The 21804-nt window shown below is 48.0% G+C and overlaps 1 protein-coding gene and 1 non-coding gene across 11 annotated transcripts in view; both read left to right on the plus strand.

Annotated features, from left to right (window-relative positions):
- The first annotated feature begins 797 nt into the window (after nt 1-797).
- The window catches only part of SYN3 (synapsin III), a 483026-nt gene continuing 462019 nt past the window's right edge, over nt 798-21804 (plus strand). For 3 of the 10 annotated variants that reach the window (XR_014803099.1, XM_021091549.2, XM_021091548.2), the window contains exon 1: nt 798-890. The gene's annotated coding sequence lies outside the window, so the exon portion shown is untranslated. Of the gene's footprint in view, nt 891-6508; nt 6827-6913; nt 7141-20057; nt 20161-21804 lie in introns of those variants that run through there. The other 7 variants (XR_014803100.1, XM_084955484.1, XM_084955483.1 and 4 more) reach the window with 4 other exon arrangements.
- MIR9790 (microRNA mir-9790) lies at nt 11567-11660 on the plus strand. Its single transcript, NR_128471.1, has one exon. It is a non-coding gene; the product is annotated as a microRNA mir-9790 (primary transcript).

Here is a 21804-nt window from a genome sequence, read left to right on the forward strand (position 1 = left end):
GAGTTCTGCTTAAAACTCTTCAATGGCCTATTTTTGTCCTTACAACAAAACTGAAGCTCCTCACCGTGGCCCACGCAGTTCTGGGTAACTTAACTCCCTCCCACCTCTGGCGATGGCCCACTTTCCCCTTGCTCACTACACCGGGCCATACTGGACCACACTCCCAGACTCACAACCACGGTGCGTTTGCTGACCCCAATCAGCCCTGGAATTGCTGGAATCTCCTAGTTCAAAGTGGCCTCTGCGACCATCTCGTTTATACTATCGTAGGCCCATTTTATTGATAATACCCTCCCCTCATAATGCTCACAAGATCTGGATCTGACATTGTCTTATCTGCATATAGCCTGCCCCGACCCCCACCTCAGCAAACACCCTGAGGGCGGTGGACTTTGTCCAGCTCCCTGATGCCCGCCCCCCGCCCCAGCGCTAAGTGCCAAGCACAGGCCAGAGACTTTGCTGTGGGATTTCTGAAGGCGCCTCTTGAGGGCCAGGGAGGTCAGGTGACTTTTCCAAAGCAGGCTTTCAGGGACACGCACTGTTCACACTCCCCAAGGGGCGTCTAGACGCTCTTGGGATGGAGAACTAGTACCTTTCTCGGTTGCTTGAGCCGGTGAGAGCTGAGTCTAGAAGCACTTTTCCAGCTTGAGGAGAAGAACCCCGTAGGGGGAGGCCGGAGAGGCGGGAGAGGCAGGAGGGGCGGGGCCGTCCGTGGGCGGGGCCTAGCTGCTCGAGCCAATGGGGCTCCGCGGCGCGGGGAGGGCGGGCGGCCGAGGGGAGACGCTCGCTCGCCTCGGGGTGCGGAGGCTGAGCACTGGACCGGAGTGCATCGACTGGCGGCCCCTTGGCGGAGGCACCCATCCGGCTCTGGGTTCCTGGAGGCTCGCACGGTAAGCAAGGCCCGCACCGAAGTAGACTTTGTGGGGTTTCTGGCAGCAGGGAGTCCCCGCCACCTCCCGCCGGGGCTGCTGGTGGCGTCCGCGCGCCTGGCTGCGTCTCCCCAGGCGCTCCGGCTCTGTGCCCGCGGGATGCGGGGAAGCAGAGGGGCCCGACAGGGAGGCTAGGAGCCGCGGCGTCGCGCTCCCTCTCCGGGCTGCTGCTGCCAGGTCCCGGAGCCAACCCTGGGACAGACAGGTCCGCGAACAGGGATGCCTGAGAGTCCTGAGAGCCAGAAAGGCTCAGGATAGTGGCTTCCAAGAAAATCTCCACCTAGCGCCAGGGCCCGGGGAAGAGCTTGCGGGAAGCTGGCGACTACAGCGGCCGGACTTCTGCTCTCCCTAGGTCTTCAGACGCCTCCTGACCTGTTACCCCGGGGGCTAGCGGTCACATTTATCATGCATTTCCTATTTCCAGACCTCCTGGGGCTCAGGAAAAAATCTCAGAATGGTCCCGTGGCCAAGCTAGAAGCAGAGAGACTAGCGCTCGATACAACGCCCCATGTATTTATTCAGCATTTATTGGGCTCCTATTAAGTGCCAGACATTATGCTAAGCCCTAGCATCAGGAAGAATGGCCTTGGAGGAACCCCTGGGACTGAAAAGGACAATAGGAGGAACACTTGCAGTGCACTGTAGTACAGGGCACAGGAGGTGGAGAGGAGGACAAGCCAGGAAGGCTTCAGAGAGGAGGTGACTAGTGGGGGCTAGAGGAGTAGGAGGGTTTGTCATGCTGAAAGCTGAGTGAGCTGGTGTATGTGTGTGTGAGAGAGAGAGCGCAAGTGCAGGAATTCCAGATAAATGTTCTTGGGCAAAGGTAAAGAAACTGAAAAAGTCCAGTGTCCTGACTTAGAGCATCAGATAATGCTGTACGGGCTAATCAAATAGGACCAGGGCTTTCGTGGGTAGGAGATGAGCTGTCAGTATGACAGGAGCTAAAACATGCCCAGATGTTAAAATGTAGCCTTAAGACTGTTTAGAATTTTGTCTTGGGCTCAAGGAGGGCAGTGAAAGAATTCTGGCAGCTTTGTAGAAAACCGGACAGAGCAGTAGAAAGCTGGTTAGTTGTAGCTAATAATTTTGGCCCCTAAAGTCAGCTCCATTCACCCAGGAACCCTGCTTCCTGGCTTGCAGGCATGGATCATTCAGGCAGGGAGATGGTGCTCATGTGATGCTTGCCTCTGCAACCTGCAGGTCATTTTCATATTGTTTCTGGTGGCTCTGACCTGGACCTTGTCATCAGGGATGGCTCCTGGCGGATTGTGAAGGGTACCTCTGCCTACCTTTTCTGATCTTCTGCTTTTCCCCTCTCCCTGGACTCTTCTTTCTCCCTCACAGAGACACAGCCTCAGGCTGTTGTGAAGAGCAAAGCCTAGCCTGAGAGTCAGATCAGAAAGACACTTTAGCCCTGTGCCTTGGGGACATTATTGACCTTTCTGAACCTCAGTTTTCTGATTTAAAAGGAGATCATCGGAGTTCTCGTTGTGGCGCAGTGGTTAACGAATCCGACTAGGAACCATGAGGTTGCGGGTTCGGTCCCTGCCCTTGCTCAGTGGGTCAAGGTTCCGGTGTTGCCGTGAGCTGTGGTGTAGGTCGGAGACGGGGCTCGGATCCTGCGTTGCTGTGGCTCTGGCGTAGGCTGGTGGCTACAGCTCTGATTCGACCCCTAGCCCGGGAACCTCCATATGCCGCAGGAGCGGCCCAAGAAATGGCAAAAAGACCAAAAAAAAAAAAAAAAAAAGAAGATCATCATCTCCACATGTCATAGGTTGGGTTCCCTGGAAAAAGGCTCAGAGTCTCTGAGAATTGCGTGCCGGATGATTCTTGAGGAATGGCCTCACTCTCCAAGGTAGGGGGTGGGTGAGGGGAGCAGGACAAGGCAGAGGGAGAAGTTGATCTGCGATGCAGAGCAAGAGAGGCCTCAACTGGTCTCCTGAGGCATGAGCCCAGGCCTTTGAAACCCCATGCTGACCGGCCAGTGGGTGCAGGCTGCCCCCAGGGAAGGAGGCATAACTTTGGGTGTCCCTTCAGCAGGACAGTTCCTCAAAAGGAACTCAGCTGTGAGCCTTGGTCCGGAAGGGGGTGACCGGCAGCCACCTTACAGGATGGGCCTGGGAAGTGGATGAGATAACTGACAGAAGGTGCTTTGCCCTGTGCCCAGAGCAGAGCAGGTGTTTAAACAGTGGTCCTTTTTCTCACCTTTGAACTTCTCGGCTTTGTCTGAAAATGGATTTTGGAGTTCGAGTTGAGCTTATGTGAGGGAAGAACCTTTGCTGACAGTGGCCACAGTGACTACTTTTGAGTGTCTGTTATGCACATGTATTCTCTCCTAGTTATCTGGTGACAATCTAGCTTAGGTACTTTTATTCTCATTTTACAGTTTACCCAGTGTTTTCTAAGATCCAACAGAGATCGGCATCATTTTGCCATAAAGTAATAACCATAACAACAACAGCAAAAATGATAGGACTTATTATGCTCTATCAAGTGATTTCATTGGTGGACTGATTAATTAATTTATCAATAATTAATTCATCAATGTGCACTGAGTGCCTCCTAAATGGTACACACTGTCCTAGGTGCTGGGAATACAGTTCAGTCTATTAGGAGAGACAGAGACCAACAGTAAATACTTTGAGTCTTTCAAAGCAAACTTTGAAGGGTGGGACATTGCACTGCATAGGCAGGGTGTGATGGAGGGTAATAGACCATTTTCCCAATTGATTCTTTCCTGTCCTTCAGTTTCAATATAACCTCCTCAGAAAGGCCTTTTGACCATCTTGTGTAAAGCAGGTCCCCAGCCCCTTCAGGGCACTTGCTCATGCGTTTTATTTACTAGTCATTGTTCCTCCCCACAGGACTGAAGGCTCCAAGAGATCATATAGCACTTTATCCCAGCACAGTGTTTAGCACAGATTTTTTTTTTTTTTTTTGAGCAAGTGAAATGAATGAAGGGTAGATCCGTTTAACAGAGTAGTATCAGCAAGAAGTGATATTTACCCTGAGGTCTGAGGGATGAGAAAGGTCCGGCAATGCCAAGATCAAGAGGCAGAGAGAACAGCTTGCCCAAGATCCAGGAGGTGGAGGAGTGGAGCACAGTGTGACTGGGGAGCAGCTTGAGATGAGTTTGGAGAAATGGATGGGGCCTTGGAAGGCCATGCTGAGCTTGGATTTTATTCAAAGGGCAGTGAAGGGTCTGTGTAGGATGATAAGCCTATTAATGACCATAATATACATTTGTTTGCTGTCTGTCATGCCTTTAGGAGGTAAGCTCCATGAAGAAATGTGCTCAGTAAATATTGCTGAGGTGAATGGATGATATGGTTTATGCTCCTACCAGGTGAACGATGGAGAGGGGAGAAGGGTGGGATCTGGTCACAGATTAGGAGTTTGGTGAGAGAGATGTTGGTGTCCTGGCTGCACAGTAGCAATGGTGTTTGAAACGTAGAGATCGGAGCTATAATTTGGCTGTGAAATGGGCAGGACGTGCTGATACATTAGACGTCAGGAGTATGACAAAAGGAAATATCAGGAAGGGCCCCCAGATTTACGATTTAAGATTGGGTGGTTGCCAAATGCCCATCAATAGGGGATTGGATAAACAAAATGTGGTAATACTTAACAGTGAAATATTGCTCAGCCATAAAAGGAAGGATGTGCTGATACAGGCTACCAAGTGCATGAACCTTGAAGACATGTGAAGCAAAAGAAGCCAGGCACAAAAGATCACATATTATATGATTCCATTTATGTGAAACATTCAGAATAGGCCAATCCATAAAGACAAAAAGCAGATTGGTGTTTTTCAGGGGGGTGGGGAGGAAGGATAAATGGGAGATGACTTTTCAAGGGTAAGTGGTTTCCTTTGAGGGTGATGAAAATGTTTTGAAAGTGGATAGAGGTGGTGGTGGCACACTATTATGAATGTACTAAATGCTGCTACATTGTATACTTTAAAATGGTTCATTTTCTGTTATGTGAATTTCACCTCAATTACCCCTACCCTGAAAAAAGAGATTGTGTGGCGGGGAGCCCGAATCCCAGAAGGCAGGAGACTAGGTGAGGGATAGGTCATGGTTAGGGGAGAAAATTCACATGCTTTCTTGGAGATGCCCGGAAGACATCCTCACGGAGACTAGCGGGGTACGTCTGGGCTGGAGATGGAAATAAGGGAGTTGTCAGCACTTAGATGTCAAAGAAAATGGATGAGATCTAGGGACAGAGAGTGTAGAAGAGCACATCAGAGCCTGGACCAGTCTTTAATTTGGTCCTCCTAACTACCTGTGAGGAAGGTGCTGCTGTTCTCATTTTCAGATGAGGAAACCAAGGCTCCTGCAGGAATGAACTTGCCCAAAGTCAGACAGTTTGTTCATGTGGTTCCCCTGGCTTCCAGTCCTTTGCCTTTCCCACCTCAGTGTGATGCTATTTAGACCTTCAGCAAAGACCTTCCCTCCCTTCCTCCTTGCTTCTTCCTTCATCCCTCCCTCCCTCCCTTCTTTCCACAGTCCTGACTGAGTGCTCATAGTGGGCAGTTAACTGTGCTGGGTGCATGTTGGTGAAAGGTAGAAACGGCTCTCATCTTGTGGAATTTACCTGGTGAACAAGCAGCTGCAGCTCAGAGATACAGGGGACCGCAGGAGCCTGGAGCAGGGGCATCTATTCCAGATTTGGGGGTGGGAGGAGGCTTCCTAGAGAAAGTGACAGCTCAGCAAAGATTTGTGGCAGAAGCAGAAGAATCGAGCCTGAGAAAGAGAATGAGTCTCTGGAGAGGTCAGATCCTGAACACCTGCTGTGGGAATTTGCCATTCCCCAGTTCTTCAATTACTGGCATTTTCCACTCATCCAGAGGGTCTGTCTTTTCTATTACCCTAGAAGCAATAAGTAGACAGATAGCTTGGTTTGATTTCAAGTGGAAGCTTCAAAGGAGTAGCATGGTAGGGTACAAAGAGCCTGGCTTTCAGAGCCAGGCTCTGTCTCTGTGCAAATGACTCTGAGCAAGAGACTCTGTCTCTCGGAATCTTACCTTTTATACCCATAAAAATGGAGCCGGTCACATCCACTACCCAGTACAGGAAGTGAATGGGATGATGTAGTAAAGTATTGGGACCATAATAAATGTTCAGAAACATGTTGTCTCATTTATTTTATGGAGGGGAAGACTTTCCGAATAGACCAGCGGTCTCCAGACTCTGTACACAGTTAAAACACAGAAATCCATGCTCCCTGTGAAGAATCTGGTTTAGATGGTTTGGGGGCGGAACACTGAAGTCTGCAGTGAGGTGCTTTAGAAAGCGCCTCTGATGATTCTGATGAAGCAACATCCCAGAACCATTGCTTTCGACCCAGTGCTGGAGTCTTTGCTGTGATGCACACGAAAGAGTTAAGCACCTAGAAGCAGAACGTTGCCTTCGAGGAATTATTAGCCAATGATGGTGCTGACTGATGATGTAATGTCTTTGGCCAGCACTCCATTGGTTAAGTGTATTGTTTCTCTCTTTTCAGCTGTGTGAGGAGCAAAGCTGGAGCCCAAGGGTTAATAAGTCTGTGGCAGCAGATAGAGCTATTTTTTCCCCCTTTTCCTCTTCTGCTAGATGTGAGCTTGTAGCATGGCTCAGCTGCACCTTCCTTCTTACCTCCTCCCAAGCACAGCACGTGTCTCCATAGTACTACGGAGGGTGGGGGGGAGGAGGGGGGGGAGGAAAGTGGTCAGGATTGCGTAGGGAAGGGGAACCCTTTCAAAGTTCCACCCAGCAGTCTCTCCTTGCCACAGGGGACAGACACGGGGCACAGATCCTGCTGCTCTGGCCCTCAGAGGTACCACTGGATGAATTGCTAAATGGCCACCTGCTTCTGAGCATTGTTCAAACTGGCGGGATCCTCAGAGCCAGGAGGTGAGCCCAGGGTTTTGGAAGGAAGAATGGGCCTGGCGGGGAGGAGCCTGGGGGTGGGTGGGTGGGAACAGCTCTAGAAGGAAGGTCAGACACTGGCTCCTTGCGAAGCCGGCCCCACCTGCGGGGTGAGCCGGGCCCAGAGGAACTCCCTCTCCGTCTCTTTGCTCGAGAACACAATGTGAGGCCGGATGAGGGAGACACTGGTGGGGCGTGTGCTATCCACAGGCGTGCTCTCAGTGTAGCTTTCTGCCAAATGCTTCTTTCTGGAAGGGGAATGCTTTTCTCTGGGAATCAGGGGCAGGAGTGGGTGTCAGGTGAGCACTGTCTCCCTGGAGCCAGCTCTAACCCAGACCCGTCTTTATTTTGTCTGGGCTCCCGCTCGGCCAAGTGCCCTCACTGGACTCTGGGCTGAGGTGTGTCCGGAAATACCTAAATGGTCTCAGGGCTTTTTGATCGTGTCTTTTAGGGGAACCTTTGCATCCCTGACCCTTGAGTTATGGGCGTCTCTTCCTGAAATTGGGCATGTTCCAGGTCGTCTCATGCTGGGGCTCTTGGGGATGGCGGTGGGGGCGGGGGATGAGTTTCTTTTCCTATTATGGCAGTACCGTTGTGAGGATTTTCCTGATTGTGTTTAAGGGGGCGTGCATTATTGCCCCCACCTGAGACTTCTCATGGTGTCTGGAGAGGATCCTAATGCAGGTGTCTGCCTCAAGGTGCCAACTGAGAGGAGTCAAGATGGGGTGGGGGAGGGGAGCGGAGTAACTGGGAAGGGCTTGCTGGCAAGAAACTGGGCTTCATTTCACAGGAATTCAGGGAAACCTTGCATTTCATAGACAAACTATGATGCTATGTCTCTCTTGCAGCCCTCCAAAAAATATGTAAATAAAAGTTCTATTGTTTTTACTTTTCCGAATTTGGTTATCTGTGGAGTATCCTTAGTTTCTTTAGGGAGAGCAGAACCTGCAGTTTTCTCTCTGTGTCTTGTATGACCCTGGGTGTGTATCTGTGGAGTGAACTGCGTTCTTGGCAAGTCGCTGTGCCTCTCTGGGCCTCAGTTTCCTCACTTGTCAGTCACAGAGGTAGGAGGGAGTTGGACTAGCTGAGCTGACTTTTAGGGCCCTACTACTCTGGCTGTCTGCACTCTGGATCATGAAAAGCCTCAGAATCTGAGTCTGTTGGTTAAGTGGATTGGCTGGGTAAAGGGTATTTGCATAAAGGGACATATAGCATGTGTCCTCTGGGTGTTGGGGGCTTTGCGCACGATTTAACTCCTGTCACCCTCCCCATAGACCTGGGGGGAAGTGTGATGAATGATCTGATTTACAGATGAGAGAATCAAGGTTGAAGGGGTTCAGAGACTTACCAAGATCATCACTCAGCTACGGTGGACACTGGCACTTGAACCTGTGCTGGTCACTATGCTGGGGCGGTGGTACATGGCAGAATAATGGAAAAGCTGAGGCTGGAATCCTTATCCTCTGGTTCCTTGCATGCTCTTCATTCTGTTGGAAATCACGCACTCATTTTCAGATCGACTAGTTCTGCCAGATTATTGTGGATTATTCAGTTTTCTTTCTTTCTTCCTTCCTTTCTCTCTTTCTTCCTTTCCTTCTTTCTGTCTGTCTGTCTTTCTCTTTTTAGGGTCGCATCTGCGGCACATGGAGATTCCCAGGCTAGGGGTCGAAGCAGAGCTGTAGCAGCCGGCCTACAACACAGCCACAGCAATGCAGGATCCAAGCGGCGTCTGCGACCTACACCGCAGTTCACCTCAGTGCCGGATCCTTAATCCGCTGAGCAAGGCCAGGGATCGAACCTGTGTCCTCACGGATGCTAGTCAGATTTGTTAACCTCTGAGCCATGATGGGAACTCCAGAGTATCCAGTTTTCTGTGACAGCAGACAGTCACTACAATCCTTTGGACCAGGCCCCTCAATTTCTCTCTGGGAAAATGGAGGTCTAGAGAGTTAGGTTACCTTCGTCCATCACTCAGTGAGTTGGTAGATGGCAGGGATAGAGACCAAGATAACTTGCCTTAAGCATTTGAAGGGATATTATTATTAGAGTTTTTTTCTTAATCGCCACACTTACAGCATATGGATGTTCCCGGGGCCTGGGACTGAATTTGAGCTGCAGCTGCTATTTACACTGCAGCTTTCAGCAACACAGGATCCTTTAACCCGCTGTGCTGGGCTGGGGATGGAACCCAAGTCTTCCAAGCCACCTGAGCCACTGCAGTCAGATTCTTAACTTACTGCATCACAGCAGGAACTTATGAAAGAGATGAGATCTTCAGGATCTTTTGAACTTAGTTTTGAAGTGCTGGAAGGTTAGAATAAGACTCCTTATGCACCTACTCTATTTTGGCATTGAGGCAGGTGTCTGAGACACAGATGTGGTGGTAAGCAAAGTGTGAGACCTGGTCAGTGTCCTAGAAGGGACTCAGGATGCAAGCTTTGTTTCATGGGTCTAGCTCACAGGTCAGCCATCTTTCTAGGTGGAGGGGCTGCAGTCCTGACCCTTTCTTTCTGTATGGGGCTGGGACTCATTTCTACCCCTGAAAGAACATTTGCCACATGACATGTGATCTTTGCTCTTTGTCTTCCCAACTAGACTGCATGTTTCCAGGGCACAGCTCCCCAAATGTGGAACCTACTCAGTGGAGCTGCCTCCTGAGGAGGTGGGTGTCAGTATCTTAGATGTGCAGAGAGGTACACCTACAATTAAAAACCACCAAGAAATTATTAAAAAGCACAGTGCAGGAGTTCCTGCTGTGGCTCAGTGGGGTAAGGATCTAGCATTGTCTCTGCAGCAGTTCAGGTGGCTGCTGAGGTGTGGATTCAATCCCTGGCCGTGGAACATCCATGTGACATAAGTGCAGCCATAAAAAAAAGAAAAGTAAAAGAAAAAGGGCAGGGCGTATATGTGACTCTCTCTCCTTTTTTTTTTTTTTTTTTTCTTTTTTCTTTTTAGGGCTGTGCTTGTGGCATATGGAAGTTCCTAGGCTAGGGGTCGAATTGGAGCTGCAGCTACGTCACAGCCACAGCAAATTAGGATCAGATCTGTGACATACAGTACAACTTGTGGCAATACTGGATCCTGAACCCACTGAGGGAGGCCAGGGATCAAACCTGCATCCTCATGGATACTAGTCAGGTTCATAACCCACTGAGCCACAACGGGAATGCCTATGACTCTTTTCTTAATCACTATTATGTTAAGAAAGAATTATCCTAATACTTATAGTTATTCTGCAAGGGTGGTGAGCAAAGCTAGCAGCCATGGGTGTGGAAGTTGGAGGGGAGCAGATGGCAGGTAAATGGAGGAAAAATGTGCTGCTGGTGGCACCTGTCCAGTGGGCAGGGATCCAGCCTCCTTGCCCCTGTCATGAGAAGTGGGTGGTAACCTTCAGGCATTGCTCATCTCTAATTTCCCTCCTAGATTTCCTGATCCTCTCTCAAGCAGGAGTAAAGGAGAGGAGGCCAGGGGTAAAGCAGAGCTGTGTCTTACTTGTTTTTAAATCCCAAAGCCATAGTATGGGGTGGAAATCATTCACAGCCAAAATACCCTTGAAAATATTCTCATTGCCCACCAAATCGCATTATATGCAGTTTTCCTCTGTGCAGACCTGAACAATAATTTCTATGCTAACTAGTGTGTAGAACACAACCAAGAATGGAACTAGAAACTCACACACTAAGTGAAGTAAGTCAGAAAGAGAAAAATACCATGTGATATCACTTATATCTGGAATCTAATATACGGCACAAAGGAACCTTTCCACAGAAAAGAAAATCATGGACATAGAGAATAGACTTGTGGTTGCCAAGGGGGAGGGGGAGGGAGTTGGAATTTGGGACTGATAGGTGCAAACTATTGCCTTTGAAATGGATAAGCAATGCGATCCTGCTATATAGCGCTGGGAACTATATCTAGTCACTTATGATGGAGCATGATAATGTGAGAAATAAGAATGTATACAAGTATGTGTACCTGGGTCACCTTGCTGTACAGTAGAAAACTGACAGAATACTGTAAACCAGCTACAATGGAAAAAATAAAAATCGTTATAAAAACCTGAAAAAAATTTAAAAATGAAAAATGAAAATAAATGCTAACCAAGACTGAAAGAAGTAGCAAAATGAAATTTATATGCAGCTGTCTCGGGTTCCTACTGCTCTGTCTTTGAGGTAACTGCAACATTTTTAACTGGCAAGAAGGGAGGCTACAGGACTGCCAGGTGCTCTTGTTTGCTTGCAGGGTTTGTGCCATTGCGTTTGGATAAACAGCCTCTAATACTTCATATATGTAACTTTTTATATGATAACGAAAATTAAATGAGATAATACATGTAGATACCCCAAGCCCAGTTACAGAGCAGATCTTCAATACACTTACAATGGAAGGTACGCTGCATCTTAGTTTAGCAGACTTGCCAATGCTGGTCTTTGAAAAAAAAATTTTTTTTCGTCTTTTTAGGGCCACACCCACAGCATATGGAGGTTCCCAGGCTAGGGGTCGAATCAGAGCTGTAGCCGCCGGCCTACACCACAGCTCACAGCAATGCCAGTCCTTAACCCACTGAGCGAGGCCAGGGATTGAACCTGCATCCTCACGGAGTCTAGTCGGGTCCATTTCCGCTGAGCCACAACAGGAACTCCCTGGTCTTTGAAAAGTTTTGGTGAAGAACCTGGTCAGCCGTGTCCAGACTGGCGTTTCCTATTGGAGGAAACCATGTCTGTTTGGCTTCTCTGGATAGTTCTCACTCTCACGCCCCTGACTACTGCTTCTAAAATCCAAAGTGGACAAAGAATGAGGTCGGACACTGCACAGACCTGAGTTCAAAGCACCAGACATTACCATTAGTTGTGTGACATTGGGCGGGTTACCTCACCTCTCTGTCTTTGGGCTTTTTCACTCAGGAAAATGTGATCAGTAGACCCCACCTCAAGGGTGGATGGAAGTTTAAATGAGAACCTTTAGGGAGTGCCGGGAACATGTAGAGTAGGCGTCCTGTAAGTGCTAATTTATTCCTTCTCCTTGGAAAGGTGTTGAGGAGAGGTGGTATATTTTTTCTCTCTTCAATCTCACCTCCAACTTCTTTGCCCACATTAGTAGCACTTCTAGATAGCTTTTTACAAGCCCTTAGGAAACCCCGTGTGGCATTACTCTGAGACCGTGTATGCTTGCAGCCTTGCCCATCCTAGCACTTCCTCATGCTCGTTACCCATCCAAGCACCGGAAAGCTGCCCTTGGAAGGGAGATGTTGAGCTTAATTCATTTTGAAAGCACCAAGAGCTGAACTAAATATTCTAGGCTGGGGCTGCCTTACTCAGGGGCCAAGTGGCAGGTGATTTGAGGCATGCTACAAAGAAGTCAAAGTATGTCTTTGAGAATTCCGTCATTGACTGTTCATCTCTTGAGTTTAATCATTGAGCATTTAACAAATATTTACGGAGCTCTTATCTTGTGATAGGCAATGTCCCAGTTGCTGAGGACATAGTGATGAATGGTACAGACAAGCTCCCTACCTTCATATATTTTATATTCTGGTAGGGAAGCAGAAACTAACTACAAAGCACGTGACATCAGTTAGTGATCAGTGCCATGAAAAAAATGAAACAGGAGTGGCTGTTCCCTTGTGGCTCTGCAGGTTAAGAACTGGACATAGTGTCTGTGAGGATTCAGGTTCCATCCCTGGCCTTGCTTAGTGGGTTAAGTATCTGGCGTTGCTGCAGGCTGAGGCTTAGGTTGCAGATGAGGCTTGGATCCCATGTTGCCATGGCTGTGGCACAGGTCTGCAGCTGCAGCTCCTGTTAGACCACTAGCCCAGGAACTTCCATATGCCACAGGTGCAACTGTAAAAAGAAGAAGAAGAAGAAGAAGGAGAAGGAGAAGGAGAAGAAGAAGAAAAAACAGTGTGAGGGCATGGGAAATGCTATTATAGAAAAGTCAGTTGAAGTCTCTTTGAGAAGTTGATATTTGAGTAGAGGCGGGAAGGAAGTTAGGAAGTGCGTTTTGGAAATATCTGGGTAAAAGAATTCCAAGCAGGGGGAACAGCAAGTGAGTCTCAGGGTAGGTAGAGGCACAAGAAGGGAGAGTGTGAGATGTGACCTGAGAGGTACCTGAAACCAGATTGGTGGGAATCATGGGTTCTGGAGAGAAGTTTGGATTCCATTCTAAGTTGGAGGTTTTGAACAAGGAAGTTACGTGGTTTGACTTATTCTTTTAATTGATTTTATTTTTTAATTGCCATGTGGTAAAATTGACTTTGCCTTGGCCTACAATTCCGTGACTTTTAACAGGTGCATAGTTTCATGGCACTACCAACACCTCAATGAGGACACAGAAGAGTTCCTTCATCCAATAACTTCCTTCCTGCTATTCTTTTATTACCACAAACTCCCCACTTCTAACACTTGGCAACTGTAGCTCTACTTTTCATCACTACTGTTTTTTCCTTTTGTGAATGTCATTTAAGTGGAATCATACAGTTTGTAACCTTCTGAGGCTGGCTTCTTTCCCTCAGCATAATGTCTTCAAGATTCATTCACGTTGTTGGTGTATCAAGAGTTTGTTTGTTCTTATTGCTGGCTGCTATTCCATTGAAAAGACATATCACAGTTTGTCTATCCATTCACCCCTTGAAGGACACTTGGCTTCTTCCCAGCTTTTGGCAATTATTAATAGAGCTGCTCTAAACATGTGTATTCGGGCTTCTGTGTGAACATATATTTTTGCTTCTCTGGTGTATATAGTACCTAGGAATTGGATTGCTGGGACATATGATAAGTTTACATTCAATTTTTATAAGAAACTGCCAAACAGTTTTCTGCCATGGTTATAAGCATTTTATATTATCTTCAGCAATATTTAAAAGTTCTGGTTGCTCTATATTCTTGTCAACACTTGGTGTTTTCGATTTTTTTTTTTTTTTGTCTTTTTGCCATTTCTTGGGCCGCTCCCGCGGCATATGGAGGTTCCCAGGCTAGGGGTTGAATCGGAGCTGCAGCCGCCAGCCTACGCCAGAGCCACAGCAACGCGGGATCCGAGCCGCGTCTGCAACCCACACCACAGCTCACGGCAATGCCAGATCCTCAACCCACTGAGCAAGGGCAGGGACCGAACCTGCAACCTCATGGTTCCTAGTCGGACTCGCTAACCACTGCGCCACGACGGGAACGCCGATATTTTTTATTTTAGCTATTCTGATAGTCTAGCGATAGCTCACCATTGTTTTAATTTATGTTTCTCTAATGGAAAATTATATTGAATATCTTTTCACGTGTGTTTTAGCCATCCTTATATCCCCTTTGTGAAGTGTCTGTTCAGGTCCATTATTCATTTTTAAGTTGTGTTTGTGTTTCTTACTGTCGAGTTTTTTTTTTTTTTTTTTGTCTTTTCTAGGGCTGCTTCTGCGGCATATGGAGGTTCCCAGGCTAGGGGTCTAATTGGAGCTGTAGACGCTGGCCTACGCCAGAGCCACAGCAGTGCGGGATCCAAGCTGAGTCTTCAACCTACACCACAGCTCACAGCAATGCCAGATTCTTAACCCACTGAGCAAGGCCAGGGATCAAACCCACAACCTCATGGTTCTTAGTCGGATTTGTTAACAACTGTGCCAAGATGGGAACTCTGAGTTTTTTTCTAAATAATGTTTTCTATTTTTTTTTATTATAGCTGGTTTACAGTGTTCTGTCAATTTTCTACTGTACAGCATGGTGACCCAGTTACATATACATGTATAGATTCTTTTTTCTCACATTATCACGCTCCATAATGTCACTAGATGTAGTTCCCAGTGCTACACAGTAGGATCTCATTGCTTTACTCTCAAGTTTTGAATATGCTTTATATCTTCTGCTTACTGGTGGTTTCTTGAATATGTGATTTGTAAATGTTTGATTTGTTTTTAAGGAATTATTCTGAATGCCGTGTGGACAGGAAGTTGTAAGGCACAGGAGTTCAAGTGGAGGGATCAGTGAGTGAACCATTGCACTATTACCAAACCAAACTTGGGTTCACTCCCCCACGCAGAGTAAAGCCAATCTACTACCTCCAGGTTGTGATGGAGGAAAATTAAGCAGTTATCACAGGGCATCAGGCAAGGAGTCCAGGGAATCTAGTAGTCAACACGCCCAAACTCCCCCTGGTTTCAGCAAAGCATTTTTGAAGGCAAGTTAAAGGAGGAGCACCGCCGGGTATGTGATCGGCTCATGCACAGTTCTCTGATTGGTTGGCTGATGGGGAGGTAATAGGGCCACGTCACAGGGGTTAATATTGTCAGTCCTTAGGCTTCAGTAGGCCTGAGGGCTACGTGGTCCTGGTCATCAAATAATAGTGGTGGCTTTAGCATCTGCAAAACAACTCAGGAATTGTACATTGGATACTGTTACCTAAGTCCTTCCAAGAAGAGCTAAAACAGAGGATATGAGGGAGGGTTCTGTCCTGGGAAGGCCCCTTAGAGTCCTTCCCAGTTATAGCAGTAGTCCATGGGCAGAAATGATGGTATTTTGGAGTAAGGCCATTGGGATGAAAGAGGTGAGAAGTGGTCAAAACAAATCTTTTGAAAGTAGAACCATCTGGACGCGGTGATGGATGGAATATGAGGAAAAAGAGGAGTCAAGGATGGCAACATTGCTGGAGGGGCTGAGAATTTCAGTAGAACTCAGGCACCCTCTCTGTCCTCAAGTAGCTCACAGTGGGGTGAGGGGAGATGAACCATAAGCTGTTCACCTGGAACATGACCAGGTGCACTCATAGAGCTCATGTGAAAATTACTGGGGAAGCCCAGGTGACAGAGAAATTGTCAAATGTAAGTTGTGCAAGGCCAGCTCTCTGGGCAGCCTCTCTGAACGTCAGTGTGTATCAGAGATGGCTAGGGAGGTTGGCGACCATGCAGCTGGCTGGGTTCCACCACAAAAGTCAGAGGTCTGCGGTCAGTAATCACCACAAATCACCCAGTGTAGGTGATTGACCGACCACCCTGTGAGAAGCCCCCAGAGGACCTAGCTGGAGTGATGTTACAGAAGAAGTGATGTTTGAGGCGGGTGTCAGTGTTTAGTAGGAATTCTGGCTTGGAGAAAGCTGGGGAAAGAGTGGCCAGGAAGAGGGAAAAGCACAAGCAGAAACTTGGGAGTGATAGGGGCTGGCTGGAGCAAAGAGGAAATGGAGGTTGGGTGATGATGATGAATGACCAAAGGGTACCTGTCTGCTTAGTGATGGGTGGGAGTCACATGACTTCCTGTGCTCAGTGGGTCTAAAGGGATTGCAGCAACTCATCAGCTCCCCCTTTACTAAGCAGTACCCAGCAGTCCAAGAGCTGGGTGTGCAGAGGGACTGCTGTGTTTTCAAAGTCTCTTGTGATGCAGCACCACTGAGGAAAGCCGTGGCTACAGTGAACAAGCTGGCTGGGGTAGAGTAGGCAGAGCTTTGCTGCAGGATGCCCTGTACCCAGTCCTACCACGGGCCTTCCTCAAAGCTCACAGACTCTGCAGCTCCTTCATGCATATCATCCTGGATGCCAGAGCCACATCTTCCGGGGGCTTAACTACAAATATATCGCACAGTTGAGGTGGGCCAAGCCTCCTTCAATGCGTTTTACATGGATTAACCCATTTCATTCTCACAGTAAGCCTGTGGATGAGATAAAATTATTTCCTCTGTTTTAGGGTGAGCAAAGTGAGATGCAGAAAGAGGAATGACAGGCCCAAGGTCACAGTGCTGGGAAATTGAAGTTCAGGAAATTAACTCGAGTAGTTTTGACTTCAGAGCCTGTGCTTTTAACGATTATGCTGCATAAACCCTCTGGAGCATCTGCAGCGTCTGAGGAGGAGAGGTAGTAGTAGCAGCAATAACACACATACAGTAGTTATTGTGTCACTGTTGTGTGTTATTCTTAGGGTTATTCCACATAGGGGCTACTTTTATTTTTTACTTATTTTTTTTTCTTTTTAGGGCCGAACGTGTGCCATATGGAAATTCCCAGGCTAGGGATTAAATTGGAGCTGCAACAACTGGCCTAGGCCACAGCCACAGCAGTGTGGGATCTGACCACATCTGTGACCTACACCACAACCCACAGCAATGCTGGATCCTTAACCCACTGAGCAAGGCCAGGGATGAAACCTGCATCCTCATGGATGCTGTTGGGTTCATACTGTTGTGTTATGACAAGAACTCTTCAATGATAGTTTTATGTTACATAGATTCTTCTTTTCTGATTTTAGCCTTTGGGTTAAAACTTAATGATTTTTATTCTTTCTTGTCTAAATAATAACAGTATATAGTTTATCTTTTTTGAGGTTTGAAAGAGCAACATAAAATGTTATAATACATGATGGTCCCAGAAGTTATTATATGTGCAACTGTTTGCCCTGTGTTACCATCCAGAGTTCTTGGCTCCCTTAATCAATAGAAGCTGATAAGAGGCCAGGTGAGAAAGTCAGGCAAGGCTTTATTTGGGGCCCCTGCTGCAGCAGGGGGAGCAAAAACAAGCAACAGGCTCCCTTGCTCACTCACTCACCATAGGGAAGGGGGGCAAGCTGGTTTCTTATATGGGGTGAGGTCCAGGGGTCAGGCCAGGGATGGCTTAAGTGGTTTGCTCACCCCTTTCATGTACAAAGGGCATGCGTAGTACTCTGCTTTTGCTCTCTGCTCTTCAGGAGTGGGAGCTGGTCTTTTGGTTTTTTGATATCTTTCTGTCTGTAATTTGCCCGAACTGAGTATACATGCGGTTGTTTTTAGTCCCTTGTAATTTCTTTGTATTTTGTTGCTTGAGGAGATATTTGTCCAGGTGTAGGCACTGCAGCTATTGCAGCCAAGGGTCCTAGGTCCCAGGTCCCAGCCTGTCTCACTGAAATGAGATGGCCCTAGATTATTATGTTTTTAGAGTTCTTCTAAATCTGTCTCTCTGGAGTTCCCATCGTGGCACAGCAGAAATGAATCCGACTAGGAACCATGTGGTTTCGGGTTCGATCTCTGGCCTCGCTCAGTGGGTTAAGGATCCGGCATTGCTGTGAGCTGTGGGGTAGGTCACAGACATGGCTCGGATCTGGCATTGCTGTGGCTGTGGCGTAGGCTGGCAGCAACAGCTCGGATTAGACCCCTAGCCTGGGAACCTCCACGCGCCGTAGGTGCGCCTGTAAAAAGACAAAAGATATAAATCAATCAATCAATCAATCAATCAATCAATCAATCTGTCTTTCTGCTCAACTTCCCCTGCTTTGAGTAGCCAGTGTACTTTCCTGCTGCTTAACTCTTTCTGATTTTCCATGTGTATTTGGCTGAAGTCAGGGCAGGCAAATGACCAAGTAGGTACATGTGCATTGTTTCCTAAGGAAGAATCAAAAGAATCTAATGGGCTTTTCTCCTTTTGTAAAATATAGAAAAAGATGCTGTAAACTTGTGGGCTTTGGGACTTTTTCTCCCCTTATTTCAAGGTTCTCAACAAGTTCTAGCTCCTATAATAAATTACCATAGACTGAAGGCTTAGACAACAGACATTATTTCTCACAGTTCGGGAAGCTGGCAAGTCTGCCATCAGGGCGCGGGTGTGGTTGGGTTCTGTGAGTCTGCTTCCTGATTTGCAGATGGCCATCTCCATCTGGTAGAGGACAGGGAGAGAGGACGCAAGCTCGCTGTGTCTCTTCTAATAAGGGCACAGTTCCATCATGAGGGCTTCACTCTCATGACCTAATGACCTCTAAAGGCCCCATGTCCTAATACCATCACCCTGGGGATTCTGGCTTCATTATGTGGATTTGGAGGAGGGGGATACAAACATTCAGTCCATAGCAGTTGGTTGGTTGAGTTTGCTGTGCAAAAGACATCCAGACAGTGCAGAAGGAAAACTACATTACCTGGGAGTGTTTTTGAAGTTTCCTTTGGCAGAGGGACAGAGGGAGATCTGGGGAGGCTTCCTGAGGGAGGAATAGCTGAGCTGAGTTTTGAAAAACGAATGGAGTTCACTAACCCCGTGAGATGGGAGGTGGGGCTCAGAGGAGAATGAAAGAGGATGGCATTTCAGGGAGTGGAAACCGCATGGGCAAAGCCATACGGCCGCGTGGCAGGAAAGCAGATAAGAGTTGGTGAAGATGACATGAGTGAGGGGCACCTTGGAGGAAGAGGAGGCTGAGGCTTCACCTGGCTCCGCAGCAGGGTCTCAGAGCTGCGTGCAAAAGCTTGGATGTTCATCCAGGAGCAGCTGCGGTGTTTAAGCAGGGCAGTGACGTTAGATTTGTGTTGACACGATATGCTATGGAAATGGGGTTTGGAGGAGACCTAATTGGACACAGGGAGACCAGGAAGGAGGGTTTTTGCAGAGGTCCGTGAAGGAGATTGTGCGTGTCTGAGCTAGAGGCGGAGATGAAGGGAGGGTCGAAAGCATTTCTTTCATTCATTCCCACACCCAGAATAATCCCTTTTGAGGCTGTGTAGGTGGATTTGATGCAATCCCTGTCCTCACAAAGTTTATCACACAGGAACGTGAAACCACTCACCATACAAGAGATGGATTCACTCCGTTTCTCGGACTCTCACACATCTTTTGAATGCCTACCATGTACCAGCCCCTTCTAGTTGGTGCTGGAGATGCAACAGTGGGAAAAAATAGAAACAAAACCCAAATCTCTGACATCATGGGGCCCACATTCATGTTGGGGTGGGGGCACAGAAACAATACACTACAAAAGCAAAAACATGTAATATATTGGTGGTAGGGGGGTTTTGCAGGGAAAACTAAAGAAGAGAAGAAGATAAGGATTTGGGGGGGCAGATTTTCAAAAGGACATTTGAATCAAGAGCTCCAGGAGGTGAGGGAGCATTATCTTAAGTATACAAATGTAGAGTCTAGAACACCCACCTGGAGGCATTGAACAGGGGCCTTTGGGCGGAGCAGACCTCAATTTGAATCCCAGTTCCATCCCTGTTGGCTGGGTGGCCTCAGACGTGTCCGCTCACTCCCTTGAATGGAGATTTCTTTAGACATTTGATGGGGTTGATGATGCCCATCTCGAGGGATTGCCAGGAGGCTAGACAGAGACCTTTAGTGTGCCGCGCTGAGGCTGGCACCCTGAAAATGCTCGTTACATGGTTCATATTCATGATGGTGGGGACGATTCGGGGGCGGGGGGGGGGGGCATTGCCACGGCTTTATGGGAAGGGAGCCCTGGAAGGTGAACCAGGGAGTCTTTGGAGCAGGATTTCTTGAGCAGGGCGCTCTGCTCTGCTGCAGGCTCGGCGGAACAGCCCTGAAGCCCAGAAGCAGAACAAGTCCCAGCAGAGCCCCAGGCTTCCTCCAGCAACCCAGGGGTCGGGCACCACCACAGCTAATCAAGGTATGATCCAGGGAGGGGAGAGAGGTTGAGCTGTAGCCTGGCTCCTAGTCCAGATCCCTAACTTAACCCTTCTGTGAAATGGGATGACTGGCTGTCGGGGTTCAGGTCTCAGGGGCCAAGGGATTTCTTGGTTCCTCCCTCCACCCCCGCTTCTTCTCCAGTAAAGAAGGTGCCGCAGCGCTCTGTGGCAGGGGGCGCTGTGGGGCCCGATGTCAGGCCTCGTTCTGAGGCCCTTGAAGGGCTCCTCCTTTCCTCGGAAGGCTTCTCTCCCTAGGCAGGTCCCAACCTCCTGGGAAAGGATGTGAGAAAAGCTTTTTGTAATTAAAAAAAAAAAAAAAAAAAAAAAAAAGTGGAGGTGAAAGCACTGGTGGGCGTGAAGGCGAGTCCGACTTCTTTTCAGCAGTTGGAGCGGCGAGCGCAGCAGAAACGCCTGTTTTCTGCAGGTGCTGGCAGAGCAGCCATCTCCATCGCAACTGTGTGAACACCTCTCCCTGCCTGAAAGTGACAGCTGGAGAGGGTCACAGGGCCGTACTCTGGAAGGGTCGACAGGGCTGCCTGGGGATGTTTGGGTGGAAATCTGATGCGGGGATATGAAAGCTCTGCTTCGGGGGGGCGCGCTCCTCTGAATGTCACATGTCATCCACTGTGAGGTATCATAGCGCCTGGCCTGGGGTGGGGATTACTGCTGCTTGGGTAGGGCCAGCTGCTTCCCAAGCTTAGTTGCTCCGGAGGAGGGAGGGGGAGAAACAAACAGAAAAAACTTGTGGTTAAAGGCCTAGGCTCTGACATTAGACCAGCCTGGTTAGAGTTCCGAAGCTTCCCTACTGTGTGACCTTGGGCAAGTTACTGAACCTTTCTGAGCGTCAGGTGCTTCAGCTGTGAAATAAGGAGACTGGACCTTTCCTTGTAGGATTACTAGGGGTACAGGAGAGAGTGAGGATGCAGGTACAGTGCTTAATTGAGTGCCTGGCGTGGAGCAAGAATTCTGTCCGTGTTATTATTGATATGGTCTGACAAGTATTGTTAGATATCGGGATAGAGGAAGGCAGAGAAAGAAACCACTTTTCTGTGTCTTTCTCTTGGAAGTGAGAATCAAAAATAAGCATCCAAGTTTTTCAGATCTGAGCTCCTCCTTTTACAAAGGGGAGAAGCCCATGGGTGGGGGGGGTGATGGAAGGGCTTGCCTGGGGGGATACTGACAGTGGGGTGAGGAGCTAAATCCAATCTGGGCCAAATCCTGACCCCGCACAGAATCAGGGTGACACCTGGGCAAGTTACTCCACCTTTCCGGTCCTTACTTTCCTCCGTATGGGAAGTGGATAATAACAAAGGATTCCTATTAAGACTATTTGATTCACTCTGTAAACACAGTACAATATGTAGGAATCATTCTGTAAATATTATATATTTATAATATCATTGCTGTTATTATCACTGTTATTGTATTGCTATATTTCTGTTCATATTGTTGCTATTATTTTTATTATTACTATCATCATTATTTTTAGGGTCACACAGCGAGCCACTGGAGGTAACTGCCACCTCTTTTAGTGAAAATCTGCATGCCAGCCTTGCCCACCCTTGCTCCTTCATGTGACCATGAGGTTGCCAGCCTCCCTAGTCTTCAAGAAGGGACTGTGCTCC

The sequence above is a fragment of the Sus scrofa genome, chromosome 5 (assembly GCF_054392235.1).
Source record: "Sus scrofa isolate SSC_HxYL_T2T_F1_AM1 chromosome 5, Sscrofa_HxYL_maternal_Yorkshire_Landrace_v2.0, whole genome shotgun sequence".
Lineage (NCBI taxonomy): Eukaryota > Metazoa > Chordata > Mammalia > Artiodactyla > Suidae > Sus > Sus scrofa.